Consider the following 17,816-nt stretch of genomic DNA (forward strand, 5'->3'; position numbering starts at 1 on the left):
GGTTACATGAGAAAGGAGAATTATGGTTGCTAATCAACTAACCTTGAGATGGGGAGATTATCCTGGCCCAGTGTAATTACGAGGGTATTCATAAGTGGAAGAAGGAGGAGATGGCAGAGAGATGGTAGCATGAAAAGAACACAACCCGATATTTCTGGTTTTGAGGGTCGAGGAAGAGGGTCATGAGCCAAGAAATGCAGGCAGCCTCTAGAAGCTGAGAAACGCAAGGATTTAGATTGTCCTCAGCCTCCAGGAGCACAGCCTCGCTGACACTTCAATTTTAGCCCAGTGACGTCCATGTCAGACTGCTAAACTGTTACAGAACTGTAAGGTAAAACATCTGTGTTGTTTTAAATCATTGCATTTGTGGTAATTTGTCATAGCAACCCTAGAAAGCTAATACAGTATACGAGTATGTTAGAATTAACTTAGAAACCAAATAGACAATCCTCAAATGTTTGGAAACTAAATAATATAATTAATGGCTCAAAGAAAAAATAAAAAGGAATTTTATAAAATATTCTTAATTGAATGAAAATGAAAACAAAATATCAAAGTTTGTGGGATTCCACTAAAGTAGTATGGAGAGGGAAATTGATAGCACTAAACACTCATGTTAGAAAAGAAAAAGGTACCAAATCAATAACCTCAGCTCTTGTCTTAAAAAACAAGAAAAACTCGGGAGACCGAGGCAGGAGAATGGCGTCAACCTGGGAGGCGGAGCTTGCAGTGAGCGGAGATCGTGCCATTGCTCTCTAGTCTGGGCGGCAGAGCCAGACTCCGTCTCATAAAAAAGAAAACAAACAAACAAACAAAAAAACCCAGAAAAACTAGAAAAAGACCAAAAATTAAACCCAGAGAAAGAAAAATAAAGGTAATAGTAAGGACCAAAACAGAAATCAATGAAATAAAAAACAGATGAAGGAAACCAATGAAGCCAGAAGATGGTTTGTTGGGAAAACCAATAAAATTGATAAACCTCCAGCTGAATTGATCAGGAATAAAAGAAGATACCTATTACCGATATCAGGAATGACAGAGGTGAGGTGCCATCATTGTAGTTTACACTGATATTAAAAAGATAAAAGGGTGTATTATCAGCAACTTTATGCCAATAAATTAAACAACTTAGGTGAGCTGGATGAATTCCTTCAAAGACACACATGACCGCAGCTCACCCAAGAAGAAACAGATAACCAGAATAGCCTTTTATCTATAAAAGAATTTGAATTTTCGGTTAAAAATCTACCCACAGAATACCCATTAGGTCCAAGTGGTTTCACTGGTGAATTCTATCAAATATTTAAGGAAGAAATCATACCAATTCATAAACTACTCCAAAAAACTGAAGAAGAGGAAATACCTACCAATGCTTTCTACAAGGCCAGCATTATCCTGATTTAAAAAAACGATTAGCTGGGTGTGGTGGCACGTGCCTGTAGTCCCAGCTACTTGGGGGCTGATCCTTTGAACCTGGGAGATTGAGGCTTCAGGGAGCTGACATTGCACCACTGCACTCCAGCCTGGGTGACAAAGTGAGATCTTGTCTCAAAAAAATAAATAAATAAAAGAAAAGAAAAAGAAAAAAACCAAAGAAATGAAAGAAAGTTACATTTCCTTTCGCTCTCTTTTTTTTTTTTTTTTTTTTTTTGAGACTGAATTTCACTCTTGTTGCCCAGGCTGGAATGCAATGGCGCGATCTCGACTCACTGCAACCTCTGCCTCCTGGGTTCAAGCGATTCTTCTGCCTCAGCCTTCCAAGTATCTGGGATTACAGGCATGTGCCACCATGCTCAGCTGATTTTGTATTTTTAGTAGAGACCCAGGTTTCCCCATGTTGGTCAGGCTGGTCTCGAACTCCTGACCTCAGGTGGTGTGCCTGCCTCCGCCTCCCAAAGTGCTGGGATTACAGGGATGAGCCACTGCACCCGGCCCCTTTTATTTTTCCTAATGAAAGAAAGTTACAGACCAGTATCTTTCATAAGTATATATGCAAAAATTTTAAACAAAAAATTGGCAAAGTGAATCCAACAATATATAAAACAGATAATACAAGTAGGGTTTGTCCTAGGAATTCAAGGTTGATTTAACATTCAGAATCAACCAGTGTAATCCATCATATTAACCAATTTAAAAGGAAAAACATGGTCATTTAAACAGATGCAGTGAAAGTATTTGAAAAAAAAACTAACATTTTTTTCTGATAAAAACTTTTCAGCAAATTAGGAATACAAAAAAGCTTCTTCAAACTGATAAAAGACATCTACAAAAATCCTATAGCTAACACCATACTTCATCATGAAGGGCTGATGCCTTCATCTTAAAATCAGGAACAAGAAGGTGATATCTACTCTCATCATGTCTATTCAACTGGAGGTTCTAACCAGTGCAATAACGCAAAAACAAAACAAAACATAGCCATCCCTTTTGGAAAGGAAGAAGTAAACGTGTCTATTTCTTTATTTGCCCTTGACATGATTGTTTATGTAGAAAATCTGATGAAATCTATGAAAAGTTACTAGAACTAATGAGCAAGGTTGCAGGGTGCAAGATCAATATACACTAATCAACTGCATTTCTATATGTCAGCAACAAACAACCAGAAACTAAAATGAAAAGATACGTAAAAATCTCTGCACTAAAAACTACAAAATATTGCCAAGAGAAATTAAAGACCTAAATAAATGATGTCATAACTTATTCTTTGACTGGAAAGCTCTATATTGTTATGATGCCAATTCTCCTGCTAATTGACTTATGAATTCAATGCAGTCCCAATCAAAACCTCAGCAGAGGCCAGGCACCATGGCTCATAACTGTCACCTCAATACTTTGGGAGGCTGAGGTGGGATGATTGCTTGAGGCTAGCAGTTCAAGACCAGCCTGGGCAACATAGTGAGACCTCACCTATTAAAAAAAAATTAACTGGGTGAGGTGCTATGTGCCTGTAGTCCCAGCTATTTGAGAGGCTGAGGCAGGAGGATCACTTGAGCCCAGGACACTGAAGTTACAGTGACCTGTGATGACGCCCTGCACTCCTGCCTGAATGAGAGTGAGACCTTGCCTCTAAAAAAAAATTTTTAAATTTAAAAAACAAAAACAAAAAGTCCAGCAGACTATTTTTGCAGAAATTGGCAGGCTGGTTCTAAAATTCATACAGAAATGCTAAGGACCCAGAATAGCCAAAATCACTTTGGAAAATAAGAATAAATTTAGAGTACTAACACTATCAGATTTCAAGACTTAAAAAGCCGTAGTAATCAAGACCAGGGATCAGCATACATTTTCTTAAAGGGCCAAATAGTAAATATCTTAGGAATGCAGGCCCTGTGGTTTTTGTCACAACCACTCAATTCCACCATTGTAGTGCACAAGCAGCCACAGACAGTATATAACTGAATAGGTGTGTCTCTGTTCAATAAAACCTTTTTTTTTTTGAGATGGGGTTTCACTCTGTTGCCCAGGCTAGAGTGAAGTGGTGCAATCACTGCTCACTGCAGCCACCACTTCCCGGGGTCCAGTGACCCGCCCACCTCAGGTGTGCATCATCATGCCTAAGTTTTGTATTTTTTTGTAGAGACGGCATTTCCCCATGTTGCCAAGGCTGGTCTTGAACTCCTGTGCTTAAGCGATCCTTTCACCTCGGCCTCCCAAAGTGCTGGGACTACAGGTATGAGCCACCATGCCTGGCTCAATAAAACTTTATTTACACAACAGGCAGCAGGCCTACGCGCTGTCATTTGCAGACCTCTGATCAAGACAATGTGGTATTGCTATCAGGACAGACAAATAGATGAATGGAACAGCAAAGAAGGTACATAAATGTACCCACACATAAGGAAAATGGATTTTTGACAATCATGTAAATTCAGTGCAGAAAGGATAGTTTTTCATCAAATGGCACTAGATAGTTGTATGTCAAGAAATAAGCTTTGACCCATACCTTACACTATATAAGAAATTAACTCAAGATAAGTTATATTCCTAAACCATATTTAAAAGGAACTCATGATGGATTATAGACCAAAACATTACACTATTAAAACTATGGAAGTTCTAGAAGAAACCACAAGAGAAAAATCTTTGTGACATTGGTTTAAACAATATTTTTTTGATATCACACCAGAAGTATCATTCATTGGAAAAAAAATTAATATATTGGACTCAGCCCAAATTGAAAGCTGTGGTGAGATGGGCCCTGACAGCTGGAATTTCTGCTCTTCATAAGACACTGTTCAGAGAATGAAAAGATAAGCCACAGAGTAGGAGAAAATCTTTGCAAAAACATATATCTGTGAAGAACTTGTACCCAGAATATATAAAGAACTGTTGAAACTCAGTAATAAGAAAACAGCCCAATTTAAAAAAATGAGCAAAGATTTGAACAGAGACTTCATTCCAAAAAATATATAATGGCAGAAAAATCACATGAAAAGATTCTCATTAGTCATTAGAGAAATGGAGATTAAAACCACAATGAGATACCACTTCACACCTGTTAGAATGACTAAATTTTTGAAAGACTGATCATACCAAGTGTTGGTGAGGATGTGGAGGAAAGACAATTCTTATACATATCTGGGGGTGAATGACAAATCACAGATCCTCTTTTGAAAACAATTTGACAGTTGGCTAAAAATGTAAACATATGCCTACCATATGATCCAGTCATTTAACTCCTTAGGTGTTTACCAAGGAAAGAAAGGGATCATGTCTGGCAGGGCCTGGTGGCTCATGCCTGTAATCCCAGCACTTTGGGAGGCTGAGGTGGGGAGGATAGCTTGAGCTCAGGAGTTCAAGACCAGCCTGGGCAACATGGCAAAACTCCTACTCTACCAAAAATACAAAAAAATTAGCTCGGTGTGGTTGTGTGCGCCTGTAGTCTCAGCTACTTGGGTGGCTAATGCAGGAGGATTGCTTACACCTGGGAAGTTGAGGCTGCAGTGAGATGAGATTGTGCTACTACACTCCAGCCTAGGTGACAGAGTGAGACCCTGTCTCAAAAAAAAAAAAGGGGGGGGAACATATCCGTACAAAGATTTGTACACAAACATTCATGGCAGTTACTTCGTTCTTTTATTTTTTATTTTTTTGAGACTGAGTCTTGCTCTGTCGCCCAGGCTGGAGTGCAGTGGCATGATCTCAGCTCACTGCAACCTCCGTCTCCTGAGTTCAAGTGATTCTTGTGCCTCAGCCTCCCGAGTAGCTGGGACTGCAAGCACCCACCACCGCTCTTGGCTAATTTTTGTATTTTAGTAGAGATGGGGTTTCACCATGTTGGCCAGGCTGCTCTCAAACTCCTGACCTCAAGTGATCCACCCACCTCAGCCTCCCAAAGTACCGGGATTACAGGCATGAGCCACCATGTCTGGCCTATTTGTAAAAGCCAAAAACTGCAAACATCCAGCAAAAGGTGAATAGACACATACATTGTGATGTATTCATATAATGAAATACTACCCGGCAATAAAAAATGAAATGCTGATAGCATGCTACAACACAGATAAATCTCAAAGTAATTATGCTGAATGTAAGAAGCCAGAAAAAATGGATACATACTGTATAATTCCATCCGTGAAAAACTTTAGAAAATGCAAACTAATTTGTATTGATGGGGAGCAGATTGGTGGTTGCCGTGGGAGGGGAGGGGCAAAAAGAAAGGGTTACCAAGGAGCAGAATCCAACATCTGTGGGTGATGGATGCGTTCGTGCACTTGATTGGTGATGGTTTCTGAGGACGTACAAGTAAAAACATAATTATAATTATGTTTTGAATTATCACAATTATCACTTTAAATATGTGAAGATTATTGTATATTGATTGCATCTCAGGAAAGCTCTTTTAAAAAAAATCCTCGTGGGCTCCCACTGCCCTTAGATACAGTTCAGTCTCCTCACTGAATGTTCAAGGACCTCCACGGCTCAGTTCCACTTTTCCAGAACTCACTTTAAAAATCTGGAAAGGCTTATTTATACTTCAACATGACAAAGCAAAAAAGCTTCACCTACAGTTTGTGGCAGAAATTTTGGGGTGGGGGGGTAAATCATACTGCTTGGAGGTAACTCACCCAGACATCTCTCTCTGTAGCTCAGAGTTTAAGCAGAAATCAAGGTTAAGGGTGAATGGGAAGCAGCTCAGAGAGGAAAGAATGGGTTTGCTTTCTATTCAGTAATTTGCTCAGCTGATAAATTATTTACCTAAAATGTAAATTACTTAGTTGTATCATTTTTATTATGGTGATTCAAAAATGAGAGCCGTGGAGAATTATAAATTGTGAGCTATCCCCAAATCAGAGTCTTTTTTGCTGTGTTAATTATGAGGGGAAAGAAAACAGAAAGACAAGCTTCTCTTTGGAAGAACTTGATCTTTGAGTCAAATGGAGTTTTTCAAATGATGTCTCATGTAGCAAACTGTTGCACACAAACATTCACGACAGTTCCTTTGGCATAGGAAATTTTAAGCAAGTTAGATGTCAAAGGAGTTTTCAAGCTACAGCCAGAAATCAACCAGGGTCCACTGTGGAGGCCCAAAGCCAGACAACTGAAAGAGTATGCAGTTGTTTTCTGTGTGTGTGCTTGTTTTTTGCATCAAAGGAAGAGAGATACAACATACGTACACAGAGAAATGGGCTTCAATGAATGGGATGGTATTGGCGTGTGAGGGCAACGTTTCTTTCAGCTTTGCTCCATGATTTTATCTGTTTCTTGCTGGCATTGATTCCCTAATATTTATGTTACAAAAAGAGGAAGAAGAGGCGGAGGAGGAGAAGGAGGAAGGTGATGTGATAGGGAAAGGATTTAGCTCATAAAGCCAAAAATATTCACTTTACTAATTTTACCTTTCATAGAAAGGTTTTTCAACTCCTGCTCCAGTGTAAGCAGGGAAATACCCAGCACACATAGCAGTCTTCCATATTTTAGTTCCTTGCAGACACGGCTAATCCATCACAACCGTCTTTCTGAGCTGAGCTTCCACTGGGCCGCAGAATCTGTCTCAGTGAACTCAAGGCACCCATTCCAATCAACTGGAATGAGCCTGTGGGATGAGACTATTCACCATCCCTAGACTTGTGGATATGCCTGAATTCCTCCATTCTCTTAGGGCCAAATGACATGGAATCCAAGAGCTATGAACAATTAAACTCAGATTAACCGTGTAGTCTGCATGGTCGTGTCCAGGAGCCTACAGCTCCCCTAAGAGAAGTGAATGGAAAATGCGACATTAGAGTGAGCATAAAGACAAAGAAGTCTTTGATTTATGTGCTAATCTTCACCTCACACTTTCTAATCCATGATTAGCTAAGAACCGCACTACATAAACTTACCCCTAGCTTGAAGAAGTCCTTTTAACATGCTCCTATGTCTCAGGGGTTGACTACGTGCTGTGAGATGAGAATGTTTCTTTGGCATAGAAAATTTTAAGCATCTTAAATATGTAATGTGGAAAAAATAAGGACAATATACCCTTGTCAATAAACTGGCTCAAGGTTTCGTGGCAGGAGCTGGGGTGAAATCAGTAGCTGGGGTAGAGTAAGTAGGACCTTGGTGGTGTTAACAGTGGAATGCAAGGTGAACTCCAGCGCCCCCAACTAAAGAAATATAACCATTCATACACACATATACATACTTCTCCTGATGTCTGCAATATTTACACTGGAGACCTTTTATTTACCCTGGAATTCTTTAACTGTGATGATAATGCCTGACAGAATGAATGGAAATTACGTGCCAGAAACTTCACATACTTGTTTCTGTTCCTTACGACAAGCCTATGAATTAGTTTCTGTCATTCCCATTTTATAGAGGAAGTAACAGATATTTAGAGAGTTTAGGGAATGTGGCCAAAGTCACATTAGCTACTGAGTGCCTCAATGGAGTTTACACCTAAGACAGATTGAAACCAAACAGAACGCTCTCCTCCCTACCCTAGCCATGCTGAGACAAGCAGTGGGGGCACTGAAGGGTTCCAGCAGGCCCTGAGGACCTGCTCTGTGGACTGCCCAGCTGGGCCAGCCAGAGGCCAGAAGCTAAACTGGGAGACACTTGTCCATGGCCACATCCGCTTCTCCACACTGGCCGGTCCAAAGGCCCCTGCCTGTGAAAAGCCAGCTAGGCCAAGGGTTCGTCTTAGGATGCCAATGCAGGCCTTTCCATTGGCCTATCTTCTTCAAGACTTAATGAAACCATCAGAGGTTTCTGCACACCCAATGGCTTAGAGCAGGACAATTGCTTTTGGATTTGCACACTGCCTTGGCCAGTGAATTCTGAAGCAAAAACAAATGTACATCATGGAGCTCCCAACCGCGTGGTTCTGGGATTCGTTTTCTCCCAGGAGACTTGGTGGCTCTGAAAGGGTGAGGTGTTTGGGGGCTGGTACCATTTTCTTTTTCTTAAAAACAAACTGTAGACATATCCTTCCTGTCCTTGCCTCCCAACATCAACTCCTCCGAGGAATGATGAGGCAGGGGAGTGTGTCAAGGTGGAGAGTGACAAAGGGGTATGGAAAGCATTTAATGATGCAGAAAGGCTGGGACTCAGCAAGCAAGACGCTGTGTGGGGCACGTGGAATATATTGCCAGCTAGCTGCTTCTTCCTAGTGCTCCCATCAGGCACAGCTAGAAACTCTGGGCATTATACACAAAACAATCTGAGAAGACCCTGGAGTGGGAAGAAGAAAGCAGCCTGGCTAGGGACCTCAGAGGCAAACGTCCCGGGGTTGTTTGTTTGCCTAATATACCCTGGATGATGTTGGCATTGCCAGCAACCCGAAAAACCAGGAAGCACAGACCAAAGAGAGCCCCAACAAAAGCCTGTTCTCTGTAGCCAAAGGACCAGAAAAGAGGCAGCCTAGTGGAAGAGACAACGTTTAGAAGAGAATCACCTGACTCCAGTCAAACACACACAAAAAAACGTGGCCCCCACCCCCACCATCTTCAGCAAAGGCCAAGTGGGAGCTGAGACTTTCATCCAGGCTAGAAGGAGGCTCACAGTCCCCGCTGGGGTGGCATCAAATAAGGTGAGTGGGATAGTGGGGACTTTCATTCCTCCATGTAAGAAGGAGGCCAGAAAATATACATATGAGAAGTAGGGTCTCATAGCATAATGTCTAAAATGACAAAGGTATAGGGAAGCATCACTTTTTATTCCAAAAACCAGGAGACTCTTACCTCAAATAAGAAAAAACTATCTACAGACGCCAACACTGAGATGACAGAGATGTTGGAATTATCCCACAAGGACTTTAAAGCAGCCGTCATGAAAATGCTTCAGTGAGCAATTCTGAACACAATGAAGACAAATGAAAACATAGGAAGTCTTAGCAAAAAAATAGTGATATAAAGAAGAGCCAAATGGTAATTTTAGAAGTTAAAAATAATTGAAAGACTCATTGAATGGATTCAACAGTAGAATGGAAAGGACAGAGAAAATAATCAGGAAACTTGAAGATAAAGCAACAGAAATCACCCAATCTGAGCAAGAAAGAGACAGAGACTGAAAAAAAGAACAGAACTTTGAGGCCTGTAGGACACAACAAAAGACCTAACATTCATGTCATGAGAGTCTCAGAAGGACAAGACTAAGAATGCGGGGCTGAAAAAATATTCAAAGAAGCAGTGGTTGAAATTCTCCCAAATTTGGCAAAAAGACATAAACCTGCATATGCAGGAAGCTGAGAGAACTCCTAAGAGGAGAAACTCATTCATACCAAGACACATCATGAGCATACTCTTGAAAACTAAAGGCAAAGAACAGATCTTAAAGGCAGCAAGAGAGAATTGATACTAGAGTGCTGGCTTCAGGCTCAACTCTCACTGTCCCATTTTCTGGTCTCTTTCTCACTCCTTCTGTGACTGGTGTTATTTTTTTTCTCAGTTTGCTGTATCTGACCAGTGCTCATGATTTACTGGGAAAGACAAGCATGTCCATAATGGACATCTGTCTGCATAGGTTTGAACCCCACTCCTTGTACCAATTTCCTGTATTAATCCGTTCTCACACTGCTATAAAGAAATACCAGAGACTGGGTAATTTCTAAAGGAAAGAGGTTTAATTGACTTGCAGTTCTGCATGGCTGGGAAGGCCTCAGGAAACTTACAATCATGGTAGAAGGCAAAGGGGAAGCAGGTACCTTTTTCACAAGGCACCAGAAGAGAGAGAGAGTGAACGAATGGGGAAGAGCCCCTTATGAAGCCATCAGATCTCATGAGAACTCACTCACTATCATGAGAACAGCATGTGGGAAATTGCCCCGTTTATCCAATCACCTCCCACCAGGTCCCTCCCTCAACACATGGCAATTACAATTCAAGATGAGATTTGGGTGGGGACACAAAGCCAAACCATTTAATTCTGCTCCTGGCCTTTCCCAAATCTCACATTCTCACATTTAGACCACCCAGTCTCAAGCAATCCTCCCACCTCAGTCTTTTAGCTGGAACTGGGGTGCGCCACCAAGCCTGGCTTATTTTAAAAAATGTTTTGTAGAGATAGAGTCTTGCTGTGTTGCCCAGGCTGGTCGTGAAATCCTGGCCTCAAATGATCCTCCTGCCTCAGCCTCTGAAAGTGTTGGAATTACAGATGTAAACCACTGCACCTGGCCTAGGCATTTTCTTAACACACTTTACAGACAGATGTGGACACCCTGGCTGGGAATCTGGGGATGAGCAAACTGGCTCCTTCCTCAAGGGCTTGCCTCTGAATTACCCACCCTATTATGGAGTTAGATGTGAAGACTGTAGATTTGGCCCTGTTCAGAACTCTGGAGAAGGAGGCTTTTGCTATTTAAAAACCCCAGCTTCTTTCCAAGAGGGGTGGATGGTGATGAAGGGAGGTGTCTTCTACTGGGCTGAGGACTGTGTGGGTGGCATATGCCAAGCAGGGGACGGTGGGGGTGAGGGAGGAACTAAGGGGAGCTGAAACCTCCCTGAGAGACCAGGACAAAAAATGTGGGTTTTGGGGGGACAGGCAGGAAAGTCCAGGAGAAAAGGGATTAAGAGGGCAGATGGAGAGGGGAAGAGATGAAAGGGGCTGGGGTGTGAGCCTGAGGCCAGAGTGGGAGGAAGTGGCTACGGGATACTCTTGGCGCAGAAGGGACCGGCAGGCTCCTGGAAACAGGACTGTCCAACATTCCCTGTGACATGACTACAGCTTCCTCATCGCTCGCCCCTTCTCCCCACCTACAGGCTCTTTAGTACGAGAGAGCCTTTCCCATTCAGTTTGGGCTGGGTCAGGCCTGAACTTGGTCCTCAGGTCCTTGTGCACTACATAGAGACATGACGACGACGATGATGATGATGCACAAAGGTGATCCCAAAACAGCAGTGACATGGTGGGAGCAGGTGTTTGGAGCCACAGGTGACCTGGAGAAGGCAAACCTGGGAAGTTGCAGAAAACCTGGGGAGAGTCTCGGAAACCCACTAGCACAGAATGGGGGTTTTGAGGGCTGTTTGTCAAAGGTTTTTCTGCTGTCGGCCTGGCACGGTGGCTCACGCCTGTAATCCCAGCACTTTGGGAGGCTGAGACGGGCAGATCACGAGGTCAGGAGATCAAGACCATCCTGGCTAACACGGTGAAACCCCGTCTCTACTAAAACATACAAAAAATTAGCCAGGCGCGGTGGCGGGTGTCTGTAGTTCCAGCTTCTCGGGAGTCTGAGGCAGGAGAATGGCGTGAACCTGGGAGGCAGAGCTTGCAGTGAGCCGAGATCGTGCCACTGCACTCCAGTCTGGGCGACAGAGCAAGATTCCGTCTCAAAAAAAAAAAAAAAAAAAAAAAAAAAAGTATCTTCTGCTGTCCAAGAGAGAAGCTCCACAGCTCCACATTCTTTTCAGACTAGGATGTTTTCTCCAGTGATTCGACACAAACATGGCCCTGCCCTTCCAATGTGAGCACATAAGTCAGGGCAATGAGCTAAAGGCCTGGGCCACCACTGGGCGCTGGGCAGGTGACAGTGTGCTGTGGCTTCGTCCCTCTGACCGCCTGGCTGTGCCGGCTCCTGGTGAAGGCTCACACCTGGCAGGGACCAGCCCACATCTTTCACCCCATCCCGGGCTGGCCCCTTTCCAGCTTTGATGACAGAGGCCGCTCTGGGCCCTGAACCTGGCTGGGGACCCAGTCCTCCTCACAGGGAATATTCTGGGTTGGCAGAGCTTCCACAGAACCCCGCCCTATGGCTCGGGCAGACCTGCCCCTCCACTCCCACTCCATGCCACACTCAGAGAACAGGCTGCCTGAAAGCGGTGTTTGTTCCCACTAGGAAAACATGCTCAACTCACCTGGCCAGAGGCTCCCGGGACTGAGAGGGAGTGGAGCTGGCAGGGCCTGGCTGGACCCAGCTGTCCTGTGTGCACAGGGCACCTGCTTGCTTGCCACATCTGCCCTGTCCCCCTCCTCTCCGGCTTACTTCGTCTCTGTCCTGAGCAGTCTCCGTCCTGTGTTCCCCTTCCTTCTGTCTCTGGCTGTCCCATCTGTCTCTTTCCCTGCCCCTCTTTCTCTCTCTTCCCTGTCTGCTGCCCATGTTGCCCCTTTCTTCCTCTCTGTCCCCTTTCTGTTCCTCTGTGGCCTTTTACAGTCAAGCTCTGGCTCTGGCTCTGTTTGTTTCTCTGCCTTCCACCCCTGCCCTCTGTCTCCTCTCCAAGCCCGGGCAGGTTTCTTTGAACAATAAAGGCTGACACTTCTTTCAGAAAACAGCTTATTTTGGCTCACAAACAAGAGGTACTGGGGAGGGTCGTCCTCGGGGAACTGTAGACCCAACCAGCTGGGGAGGGGCCTGGGGGTGTGGCGGGACCCAGCGCTAGAAGTGGGCTCGGAGGAAAACTGTCCATAGGAGTTTCCAGTTTCTGTCCTGTGACTTTGCCCACCCCACCATCTGCAATGGTAAAAATAAATACATAATAATTACTATTGTTATTACGAAGGTTGCCATTTACTGCCATGCCAACAATATTACCTACAATATCATCAATATCATATTTAGCCCTGGCAACAGTCTACAAAATTGGTCCCATTGCCCCTCTTAGTAAATGAGGAAATTGAGGGTCAGAGAAGTTACCCCACCCTTAGGTGGCAGCCCCAGTCCAACAGCCTCCAAGCCCCCTTATCCTCTGCACTAGGTGGCGGCCCTGCTGAAGACTTTCGCCTTGGAATTTGAGGAACCTGGGGAAGGAGCTGGTGCCACCTTGTCATTTTCCAATAAAGGGGAATGTGTGGTGAGGTGGTGCCCTGGCCGTGGCCACCTAGCGGGTCAACGGGGATAGAGAGGAACCCGGGCCTCTGAGGTCCCAGAGAGAGGGGAGGAGTGGGCTCAGGGGCGGACCTGTGACTCTGGGTGTCCTCCCTCCTTGCTGTGTGGCCTCTGTCAAGCCCTGTCCTTCTCTGAGCTGCACCTTCCCCATACGAGGGGATCTTAGAACACCCTCCTGGGACTCTGTCGAGGGTCCTGGCCCTGGGCTGGGGACACAGGGAGAGGTCTGAGGATTTCCTTTTTGAAACTTAAATTTCATTCTTTGATTAACTTGTGCATGAGGTTTTTGTAGCTGAGAGTGAATCCTTTTAAAGCAATTTAAAGAAATTACGCGAGATGATGCTCTAAAACGAAAGTTCTATGTGGCCATACTGCAGTATTTTGCAGGTTGGGGCTCCCCTGTGTTCCATAACCATGAGAAGGGGGATGATTCTGCCCTCGGATGCCCCCTGCTTCCCAGGCCACCCTGCAGTGAGGCTTCACAAGGCTGAGGGTAAGCTTTCTAATGTGTTTTGTTCATTCATTCGGCAAGTGTTTGTTGAGCACCTACTATGTGCCACACACCCTTCTGAGCACAGGGGTTACTGCAGAGAACAAAGCAGACAAAAGTCCTGCCCTTATGGGTCTCCCGTTCTAGGAGAGATGGCGAGGGATAAAGATGATGAATGAATGAGATATGGCCATATGTGAGTTTAATGTGATCCAGGGAGATGAAGCAGAGGAGGGCCAGAGAGGGTGGAGGAGAGGCGGCTGTTTAGCCTGGGTGGCCAGGGAATCAGACCATATCACCCGCCCAGGCCCCTCCAGAGCTGCCCACTGGCCCCAGAAGGAAGCCTAAGCTCCTCTGCCTGGAATAGAGGCCTTGGCTGTCCCCACTTCACACAGCAGAGGTGCTTCTCCGGCCCCACCCTCTCCTCCTCCACATGGCGTTTTTAATCTAATTCTTCAAAAGTCAGCTCAAGGTCCACTCCCTCCAGAATCCCCTCACTGACCTCCTCCAACGCCACCTGTGTCAACACCGCCCCTTTGCCCCCACGCCCCTGTGCCTCTGAGTGGACACAAACCAGACAGTCCAACGACCCCAGAGCTGATCTTCATAAGGAATTGGCGCAGTCTTTCCGGTGAGGGGCCCTGGGCCATCCCCTCCCTGTGGGCATTCACTATGCTCAGAGAGGGCAGTGAGTTACCCAGAGCTACACAGCAGGGCCCTGACTCCCAGGCCACGTACTTCTCATAGATAGCACTGCCAGTCTCACCTGGGAGCCCTGACTCCATTGCCAGGGTAGGGTCAATGCCCGGACAGCTGTCCCCATAGAGATGAAGAGGAGATGGGGCTTTTTTTATGTCCATTTTTTGTAGAGATGGGGTCTCGCTATGCTGCCCATGCTGGACTCAAACTCCTGGGCTCAAGTGATCCTCCTACCTCGGCCTCCCTAAGTACTGGGATTACAGGCGTAAGCCACTGCACCAGGCCGAGATGGAACTTTAGGATTGCCCCACAGCCCTGCTTCCCCCAGAAAACCTCCACGAGGACCACCCCAGAGACATCCATTCCCTCCTGTCCCATCTCCAGGACACCTACTGAGACCACTCCAGCACTCACCACGTATGCCCAGGCCTGGGGCTTCGAGGGACACGGAGACATCAAGACATGGCCCCAGTCTCCAGGAGTGTGTGGTCTAGGGGGAGACAAGAGACCCCAAACACACCAGCAGCACAAGGGTGGTGGGAGCACCAAGGGGGCCTAACAAGCAGGAACAGCGACGTGCACCTGCAAGGGGGGCGGCAGGTGGAGAGGTGGGGGCAGGTGCTATCCCTGGGCAGAGGCAGAGTATCCACAGCATCAGACTGTGTGAGCTCTGTGACTTCAGGCAAGTGCCCCATCTCGCTCGGCCTCAGAGTTCTCATCTGTAAAATGGGAACAATCACATCTACTTCCTAGGATTGCTGTGATTACTAAATGAGTTTCTTTCTTTGTTGCTGTTGTCTTTCTGTTCTGAGATGGAGTCTCGTTCTGTTGCCTAGGCTGGAGTGCAATGGTGAGATTTCGGCTCACTGCAACCTCCACCTCCTGGGCTCAAGCTATTCTCATGTCTCAGCCTCCCAAGTAGCTGGGATTACAGGCACCCGCCACCACGCCGAGCTAATTTTTGTATTTTTAGTAAAGACAGGGTTTCACCACTTTGGCCAGGCTGGTCTCGAACTCCTGACCTGAGGTGATCCACCCACCTCGGCCTCCCAAAGTGCTGGGATTACAGGCGTGAGCCACTGCACCCGGCCACTAAATGAGTTTCTAAAGGTCACACATGTAGAGCAGCACTGGCCTGTGCTAAGTACCCCCAAAACTTTAGCTCCCATCACAGACACTTAGTATATATGTGATTGTGCATGCATTTCAGCTGTATTTCTGCCCTTGATGCCTCTCTGAGTCACAGGGACACCTGTCAAGGGGGCAAATTCTGTTACAAAGGTGCACGAACAGAGCATAGAGGGCTTAGCAGTGTATTGGGCTAATAATAGGTGCTTAATAAAGGTTTAAGTAGCGAGAAATAAGGGCTGCTGTGAAGCTGAGCTGGGGACAGAGTGTCTGTGGTGTTTTCTGGTACCCCATTGGGGTCCTGGACTGCTGTGAGGATTGGCAATGTAGTTTTAAGATGTTACTCAATTACAAATGTGTTTAGAGCAAGGAATGAGTTTTATAAACCTTCGCACCCCCTGGGGCTCTCAGCACACTTTGCAGGGTGTGGCCTTCCAGAAACAGACTCAGAGACTGGTCTGGCAAGGTGCTCCCCCACACATCCGGGGCTTGCTGGGTGAGGCCAGTCCTTATTGCTTTCTGGGTTGCAGCACCTTACCAGGAGCACACAGAAGGTGCTCAGTGAGCATGTGTGCATTTCTTACCGAATCATTTGTTTGCTTCTAAGTGTATATTGCTTTACTTCTTTCTTTCTTTTCTTTTCTTTTCTTTTCTTTTCTTTTCTTTTCTTTTCTTTTCTTTTCTTTTCTTTTCCTTCCTTCCTTCCTTCCTTCCTTCCTTCCTTTCTTGTACCTAGATGAGCTGAAATTTTTTTTTCTTTCTGTTTTTTTTTCTTTCTTTCTTTCTTTTTTTTTTTGAGACAGGATCTCACTGTCACCAGGCTGGAGTGCAGTGGCATGATCTCAGCTCACTGCAACCTCTGCCTCTTGGGCTCCAGTAATTCTCGTGCCTCAGCCTCCCGAGTAGCTGCGACCACAGGCATGCTCTACTGCGTCTGGCTAATTTGTTTTGTATGTTTAGTAGAGGTGGGATTTCACCGTGTTTTCCAGGCTAGTCTCAAAATCCTGAGCTCACCCACCGATCACCCACCCTGGCCTCCCAAAGTGCTGGGATTACAAGGCATGAGCCACCGCACTTGGCCGAGCTGAAAATTTTCAATCCTCCTTTACTTCATTTTTTTCCACAACATCAAAGTGATATGTTTGGTTCGATAATTAGAAAAATACAGAGAAGTGTGAAAGACTCACATATACCAAAAGGTTATTTTCTAACCTAATTCCTGCTTTCATGTTAAGGTACGATATATATTTTATGTACATGTCATATGTGTATGTGTGTGTATATATATGTGGGTGTGTATATATAGTGTGTGTGTATATTAAGAATTACAGCTGATGCATGGTGTTGATTGAATCCTTCCTCTGCCAAGTACTGTGTTTAGTTGCGCCTGGCATTACCCCATCTGACTTAGGCAAGCTGGCTCTGGGAGCAGCCATTATCCCCGTCATGTCCTGCCTCTCTAGCAAAGTAAGGCATTAGGTGTAGGGGACACAGGAACAGGCATTCTGGAGACATTGTGAGAAGGGTGAGGTCACCTGAGCTAGAACAGTCAAGGCAGGCTTCCTGGAGGAGTTGGGACTGAGCCTGAACCGGAAGGATGGGACAAATTGGAAGGTAGCCCCAGCGGTGGTATGGTGTGACAGGGGCCTGAAGGTACAGATCCACACCTGGATCCTTCTGAGCTCTGGTATCACATTCCCTGATGAGGGAGGGCGGTGCTGAGGGTTCTGGGTGGTTACAGCCCAGATGCTGTATCAGATGGACCTGTGCGGAAATCCCGGCCACTGTGAACTGGCTGCGGGAAGATGTGCAGGTCGCTTTTCCTTCCAGAGTATGTAGGGTCCTCTTCTGTACAGTGGGCAAGCCGTGGCTCCTGCTTCACAGGGATGGCACGAGGGCTCAAAGGCAGCACGTGTGCCCTGACTCGAGCACGGTCCAGTCCAGCACAGGGTCAGTGCGCCATGAAAGCACACAGGGAAAGGTGGCAGAACAAAAATGGAGCTGCTCACGGAGGTACCAGGCTGGGAGGTGAGGCAGCCGTGGTTGTAACAGGGGTTACTGCAGCTTTCTCTCCGAGGCCTGTGAACACCTACTTCCCTGAAGGTCACTGGAAATCCAGCGTCACTTCAGGAGTTCTAGGGTGGCTGATGGTCTACCGCCCTCTCTTCCCACTGCCAGAGCTGCCGAGCTGCAAGGATGTGGCTGACAGCGCCCTCTGCTCTCTTACCCTGCACAGAAGCTTGGAGGCCTCTCTGC

Source organism: Macaca mulatta, chromosome 12 (genome assembly GCF_049350105.2).
Source record: "Macaca mulatta isolate MMU2019108-1 chromosome 12, T2T-MMU8v2.0, whole genome shotgun sequence".
In the NCBI taxonomy this organism is placed as follows: domain Eukaryota; kingdom Metazoa; phylum Chordata; class Mammalia; order Primates; family Cercopithecidae; genus Macaca; species Macaca mulatta.